The 7,707-nt window shown below is 33.6% G+C and overlaps 1 pseudogene; it reads right to left on the bottom strand.

The window, feature by feature from the left end:
* Window positions 1-207: 207 nt before the first annotated feature.
* LOC137210765 (glutaredoxin-2, mitochondrial pseudogene) lies at window positions 208-5,094 on the bottom strand (annotated as a pseudogene).
* Window positions 5,095-7,707: the final 2,613 nt, after the last annotated feature.

Raw genomic sequence — 7,707 nt, forward strand, 5'->3', positions numbered from 1 at the left:
TTCTACTAACTTTGGGTTTTGTTTGTTCTTCTTTCTCTAGTTCCTTTTGATGTAAGGTTAGGTTGTTTATTTGAGATTTTTCTTGTTTCTTGAGGTAGGATTGTATTGCTACAAACATCCCTCTTAGACCTGTTTTTGCTGCATCTCATAAGTTTTGGATCATCATGTTTTCATTGTGATTTGTCTCTAGGTATTTTTTGATTTCCTCTTTGATTTTTTTCAGTGACCTCTTGTTTATTTAGTAACATACTGTTTAGCCTCCATGTGTTTGTGTTTTTTACTTTTTTTTCCCTGTAATTCATTTCTAATCTCAGAGTGTTGTGGTCGGAAAACATGCTTGATATGATAGCAATTTTCTTAAATTTACTGAAGCTTGATTTGTGACTGAAGATGTGATCTATCTTGGAGAATATTCCATGTGAACTTGAGAAGAAAGTGTAATCTGCTGTTTTTGGATGAAATGTCCTATAAACATCAATTAAATCTATCTGGCCTATTGTGTCATTTAAATCTTGTGTTTCTTTATTAATTTTCTGTCTGGATGATCTTGCCTTTGGTGTAAGTGAAGTACTAAAGTCCCCCACTATTTTTTTGTTATGGTTGATTTCCCCTTTTTTAGCTGTTAGCATTTGCCTTATGTATTGAGGTACTCCTATGGTGGGTGCATAAATATTTACAATTGTTATATCTTCTTCTTGAATTCATCCCTTGATCATTATGTAGCATCCTTCCTTGTCTCCTGTAACAGTCTTTATTTTGAAGTCCATTTTGTCTGACATGAGTATTGCAACTCTGAGTTTTTTTTTGATTTCCATTTGCATGGAATATGTTTCCACCCCCTCACTTTCAGTCTGTATGTGTCCTTAGGTCTGAAATCAGTCTCTTGTAGACACAATATATATGTGTTTTTCTTTTTTTTTAATATCCATTCAGCCAGTCTGTGTCTTTTGGTTGGAGCATTTAATCCATTTACATTTAAGGTAATTATATATATGTATGTTCCTATTACCATTTTCTTAATTGTTTTGGGTTTATTTTTTAGATCTTTTTCTTCTATTGTGTTTCCCACCTAGAAAAGTTCTTTTAGCATTTGTTGTAGGGCTAGTGTGTTGGTGATGATTTCTTTTAGCTTTTGCTTGTCTGTAAAGCTTTTGATTTCTCCATTGAAATGGTTAGAATAATCTTGACTGTAGGTTTTTCCTTCTCATCACTTTAAATCTATCCTGCCACTCCCATCTGGCCTGTGCAGTTTCTGCTGAAAAATCAGCTGATAACCTTATGGCGATTCCCTTGTATATTATTTGTTGTTTTTCCTTTGCTGCTTTTAATATTTTTTCTTTGAATTTAATTTTTGTTAGCTTGATTAACATGGGTCTTCACATGTTTCTCCTTGGGTTAATCCTGTATGGGAGTCTCTGCACTTCCTGCACTTGGGTGGCTATTTACTTTCCTGTGTTAGGGAAGTTTTTGACTATAATCTCTTCAAATATTTTTTTCAGACACTTTCTCTTTCTCTTCTTTTGATATCCCTATAATTAGAACATTAAGGCATTTAATGTGTCCCAGAGGTCTCTGACACTGTCCTCATTTCTTTTCATTCTTTTCTCTTTATTCTGCTCCTTGGCAGTTATTTCTACCATTCTATCTTCCAGCTCACTTATTCGTTCTTCTGCCTCAGTTATTTTGCTATTGATTCCTTCTAGTGTATTTTTCATTTCATTTATTGTGTTGTTCACCACTGTTTGTTTGTTCTTTAGTTCTTCTAGGTCCTTCATAAAAATTTCTTATATTTTCTTAATCCATGCCTCCATTCTATGTCTGAGATTTTGGATCATGTGTACTATCATTACTCCAAATTCTTTTTCAGGTAGATTGCCTATTTCCTCTTCATTTATTTAGTCTTGTAGGATTTTACCTTGCTCCTTCATCTGTAACATATTTCTTTGTCTTCTTATTTTTGTTGATGGGTGCAGATGTGTTCCTGTCTTGCTGGTTCTTTGGCCTGAGAAGTCCAGCACTGGAGCTTGCAGGCAGTTGGTTGGAGCTGGGTCTTGTTGCTGTGATGAGGACTTCCATGAGAACTCACACCAATTAATCATATTTCCTGGGACATGAATTTCTCTGGTAGTCCAGTGGCTTGGATTTGGTGCTCCTACAACAGGAACTCAGGCCTGACACCTGGCCTGGGAACCAAGACCCTGCAAACCACATGGCTCAGGAAAAAAAAAAAAAAGAAAAAGGAAGCCCAAGGCAGATAATAAAAACCAAACTGAACAAAAACAAACACACACACACAAAGAAAAGAAAACAAATAAAACCTAAGACAAATAACAAAAACAAATACAAGCAAATGAAAAACAAACTGACAAGCAAACAACAATAACAACAAAACACAAGGAAAGCCAGAAACAAGAAGACACCCAAACAAGAGAGCCCAAAAACTGAAACCAAAAATAAAAACAAAACTAACCTAAACAGAAAACAAAACAAAACTAAACTAAACTAAACGAAAAGCTAAATGAACTGAAGACACTGAAAAATGACAAAAAGAAAAAAAAAGTAAATAAAATAAAAAAGAAGATAACAAAACAAAAATATTGAAAAAACAAACCAACAAGTGAACAAGACAAACAGAAAAAGACAACAAGCAAAAAAGAGCAGAACAATAACAAAGAATAAAAAATGAGATAAAATAAAATTAGTAAAATAAATTGGAAAAAATAAAAAAGAAGATGAAACTACAAAACAGAACAACAATGTAAAAAAATTAAAAGGAAAAAATTTTAATTAATTAATTAAATTAAAAAATTCCCTGGTGCCTCCACTATCAGTATCCATGCCCCCATAGTGAGCTACAGTGAATCTCCACCTCCCCAATATACCCTCCAAAACCTCTAGGTAGGTCTCTGAACCACTTTGTCAGCCCCACCCCTGCATATGTTCCTCTCACCAGTGTCTGCTCCTGAAGCTGGCCCAGAACACAGGTACCTGCGTAGGCCAGCTGGGGTGTGGGCTTCCACTGGCATGGCTGCAGAGTCCAGCATACCCAGAAGAAGCTTTGGAGGTGGGTGGTGCTTGGGTCCACTGACCCACATGGCCAGAGGAGGCTTTGATGGGGGCGGGGCTCAGGACTGTGACCTGTGTGACCGGAGGAAGATTTGTCAGGGTCGGAATGTGGGCTTCCGGGACTTGCTCCACTTTTATTTCTGATTTTAGTAATATGAATCTTCTCTTTCTTTTTTTTGTATTTAATCTTGCTAAAGGTTTGTTAATTTTGTTGATCTTTTTGAAGAACTAGCTTTTGGTTTCATTGATTACGTTCTATTTTATTCTATTTTTTATTTCATTTACCTCTGCTCTAATCTTTATTATTTATTTCCTTCTACTAGCTTTGGGTTTAGTTTGCTCTTTTTTTTCTAATTCCTTAAGTTTTAAAATTATCTTTTTGATTTGAGATCTTTCTTGCTTCTTCTAATGTTATCTTGTATAGCCATGTATTTCCCCTTAGCACTACTTTCACTGCATCTTGTAAGTTTTGTTAGTTGTGTTTTAATTTTCATTCATCTCTAAGTATTTTCTAATTTCCCTGATGATCTTTTCTTTGATCTATTTGTTAAGAAAGTATTGTTTAATTTTCATATTTTGTTAAATTTCTAGTTTTCCTTCTGTTATTGATTCCTAACTTTATCCCATTGGATTGGAGAATATATTTTGTATGAAAGCTAACTTTTAAAATCTCTTAAGACTCACTTTACGACCTAATATATGCTTTTTCCTGGAAAATATCCCATGTGCACCTGAGAAGAATGTGTATGTTGTTGTTATTAGGTAGAGTGTTCTATATGTGTCTGTTAGATATAGTTAATTTAATGTGCTGTTAAAGTCCTCTATTTTCTTACTTTTTTCTATCTGGTTTATCTACCCATTATTGATAGTGAGTTATTAACATCTTCAACTATTATTATAGAACTACTTCTTCAATTCTGTCAATTTTTACTTCCTATATTTTGACGGTTTCTTATTGTCTGTAAATAAATATTTATAATTGTTGTTTCTGCTGTATTAAATCTTTTAATAATATATAATGTTATTCTTTGTTTCTTGTAAACTCTTTTGATTTAAAGTCTACGTTTTCTAATACTAGTATAGCTACCATATTCTCTTTAGGTTACTATTTGCATGGGATATCTTTTTCTATTTTCTCACTTTTGGTCTATTTGTCTTTCTTTGGATCTGACGTGGATCTCTTGTAGACAGCATGCACTTGGATAATGTGTGTTTAGCTATTCTGCCAACCTCTGTCTTTTGATTGGAATATTTCTTCCATTTACATTTAAAGTAACTACTGATAAGCAAGAACTTCTATTTTGCTATTTGTTTTCTACATGCTTTACAGCTTTATTGTCCCTCATTCCCTGCATTGGTCTTTTCCTTTGAGTTTTGTTCATTATTTGTAGTGGAATATTTTAATTCTCTTCTCTTTTCTTTTTGTGTATGTTATTTATCTATTTCTTTATGGTTACCATGAGGATTACATTTATAATTTTAAAATTATAACACTAATTTGAATTTCTGAGTTTTTCACAGTGATTTATTGTTCATTATGATTTTTTCATAGAGATAATTTTCCAATTTAAAACTTTCAAATATTTAAAATACACTATCAGGCATTATCACTTTATATAGTTGACATTTTAGTATCAAAGTTATGAGCACATATCACTAAAATTCTTTCCTCATACTTTGTAAAAAATACACTGATGTAAGAGTGGAAGCAATTTACCTTCCTTGTGAAGCCTATGAGTGTCAGTTGCACCTCCAATAAAAGTTCCATTGACAAATATTCTTGGCACACTTCTTTCACTGGTGTATTTTGAAAAGAATATCTTCCAACTGGCTTCTATATTCAAGCATGTCCAATTCCACCACTTTATAGTTAACATTCATGTCATGGGAAAGTATGTTTGCCATTGTACTGTAAGAAAAGGATGTTTTTGAGGCAATCATCACCCAGTTATCAGAAATTGTTTCTTGGGTCTGATTCACAGGAGCAGTTGCTGAGTTCCCCAAAGATGATGATGTGCTATTCCCCATCCCAAAGGCAGAAGCAACTGCTGCCCAACCAAGATGGCCTACTGAAGCCACTCTAGCTTTGTTCCCACCAAATCTGCATGGCACCAACACATGGTCTTGATTTGAATTTTTACCAGTTTAAATTCAATAACATGCAAAAATTCTGCCCACTTACTGCACTGTCCTCACCCCTTTTGGTTGTTGAGGTCACAAAATTACATCTTTATATATAGCATACACTAAAACACTAACTAATAATTCTTTTAAATGCATTAGAGTCTTAAATTATGTTTCAAACAAAGCATTAAGTTGTAAACCACAGTTATAATAGTATTAGCTTTTAGAGCAATAATTTTTAAAAATGTTTTCATCTCTTGAGTCCTATAGAAAAATAGGTTGTCCATCAGTTGATGGACACTTATTTTGCTTTCATATCTTAGCTATTATACATATTTAGCAACATATGTAGCAAACCATTGCTACAATAATGTTGGCTTTTATAATTGTCCACATGTTTACATTTGGTGAGTTTTTTATTTCTACATGTGATTTTGTGTTGCTGCCTTGTGTCCTTTCATTTCACCCCTGCAGGACTCTGTTGAGCATTTCTTGCTCAAGGGCAGGTCTAGTGGTAACAAACTTCTTCAGCTTTTGTTGTCTAAGAATGTCTTAATTTCTGCCTCACCTTTGAAGGACAGTTTTGCTGAGTATAGGATTCTTGGTTAACAATTTTTCTCTTTTATCACTTTAAATATATAGGCCTCCTGACTTCTGGCCTCCAAATGTTGTGATAAGAAACCTGTTAATAATTTTATTGAGGATTCTTCATATGTGATGAGTCACCTCCATCTGGCTGCTCTCAGGATTCTCTCTTTGTCTTTGTCTTTTGAATGTTTGATTATGTGTCTTTGTGCACATCTCTGAGTTCACCATACTTGGAATACGTAGAGTTTCTTAGAAGTTTATATTTATATATTTCATCAAATTTGGGAAATTTTAAGCCATTTTTTTCAAATACTGTCTCCTCCTCTTTTTTTCTTCTTCCGTGACTCCCACAATGTATATGTTGGTCCATTGATGGTGTCCCAGTGGCCCCTTAGACTCTGTTAACTTGTCTTCAACCTTTTTTCTTTCTGTTCCTCAGACAAAAATTTTTATCCCAGAGAGCTGGTTATTCAATGTTGACATACACAACACTGGGGAGATGTTCATATATGTTTGCTGAGATCTGTATTGGATATTTTTCTTGGCAATTCAGAACATTTTCTTCTTTCAAAATCTCCTACTCAAAGATGAGATGGAGTAGACCAACACTTGTTCCTGTTCTTTCCAATAAATACAACGAAAAATCCTGGATGTTATATGAACACACACACATACACACACACACAAGACTGAAAGATGAAAATTATATATACATACATATAGTTTTTTCTAATCAATTTCTTCAAAAACAGCTATCGCAAGCAATCTTAGATAAAGAAAAGTAGCAAGAACATAAATAGATATTGAATATATTGAATATTGAATTTTGTTGTATAAGTGAAGTAGAAAATAAAATAAAGGATATTTACTACTTTACCATTAAATTTATTGTGAAATATGTTTTTGCCTTTTGAATGCAGAAACATTTCTAACAGAACTTTTTTCTTTTCATTAATCTTAATATGTTTGTGCAGGTGTTAGTTCACAGTTTCCATTATTTTGGCTAAAATAAATTTGAGTAACAGCAATAAATTCTAGTAAACAATTTATTGTTAAGCACCTTGTGTCATGTGTGTGACATTTGGAGGCTCAAAGAAAAGGGAATAAATTCTTCAAAAAAAATGTTACTTGGGCTTCCCTGGTGGCACAGGGGTTGAGAGTTCATCTGCTGATGCAGGGGACATGGGTTGGTGACCCGGTCTGGGAAGATCCCACATGCCGTGGAGCAGCTAGGTCCATGAGCCGTGGCTGCTGGCCCTGCACGTCCAGACCCTGTGCTCTGCAATGGGAGAGGGCACAACAGTGAGAGGCCCGCGTCCCACAAAAAACAAAACAAAACAAAACAAAAAACATGCAGTAAAGATATTAAGGAGACAGATAAACCAAATTAATGTGTCAGAAATGAGTATACATTTTATATTATTCTGTCATAAGTATTTCATGTTTTATATATTGTCACATCCTTTTTTATTATTTTTTATTTAAGTATAGATGATTACATTAATTTCAGGTATACAACATAGGGATTCAATATTGTATAGATTATACTCTATTTAAAGTTATTACAAAATAATCGCTATATTTTCCTGTGCTGTACAATATATCCTTGTTGCATAGTTATTTTATATGTAGTAGTTTGTAGCTCTTAAATCCATACCTTTATCTTTCCCCTCCCTCCTTCCTTCTCCCCACTGGTATCTACTAGTTTATCTATATCTGTGAATATGTTTCTATTTTCTTTTATACATATTCATTTGTTTTATTTTTTAGAGTCCACATATAAGTGTCAACATACAGTATTTGTCTTTCTCTGTCTGAATTATTTTACTAAGCATAATACCCTCTAGGTCCATTAACATTGTTGCAAATGGCAGAATTACATTCTTTTTTCATGACTGTGTAGTATTCCATTTTATACACATACCACAT

This window comes from Pseudorca crassidens, chromosome 17 (assembly GCF_039906515.1).
Source record: "Pseudorca crassidens isolate mPseCra1 chromosome 17, mPseCra1.hap1, whole genome shotgun sequence".
In the NCBI taxonomy this organism is placed as follows: Eukaryota; Metazoa; Chordata; class Mammalia; order Artiodactyla; family Delphinidae; genus Pseudorca; species Pseudorca crassidens.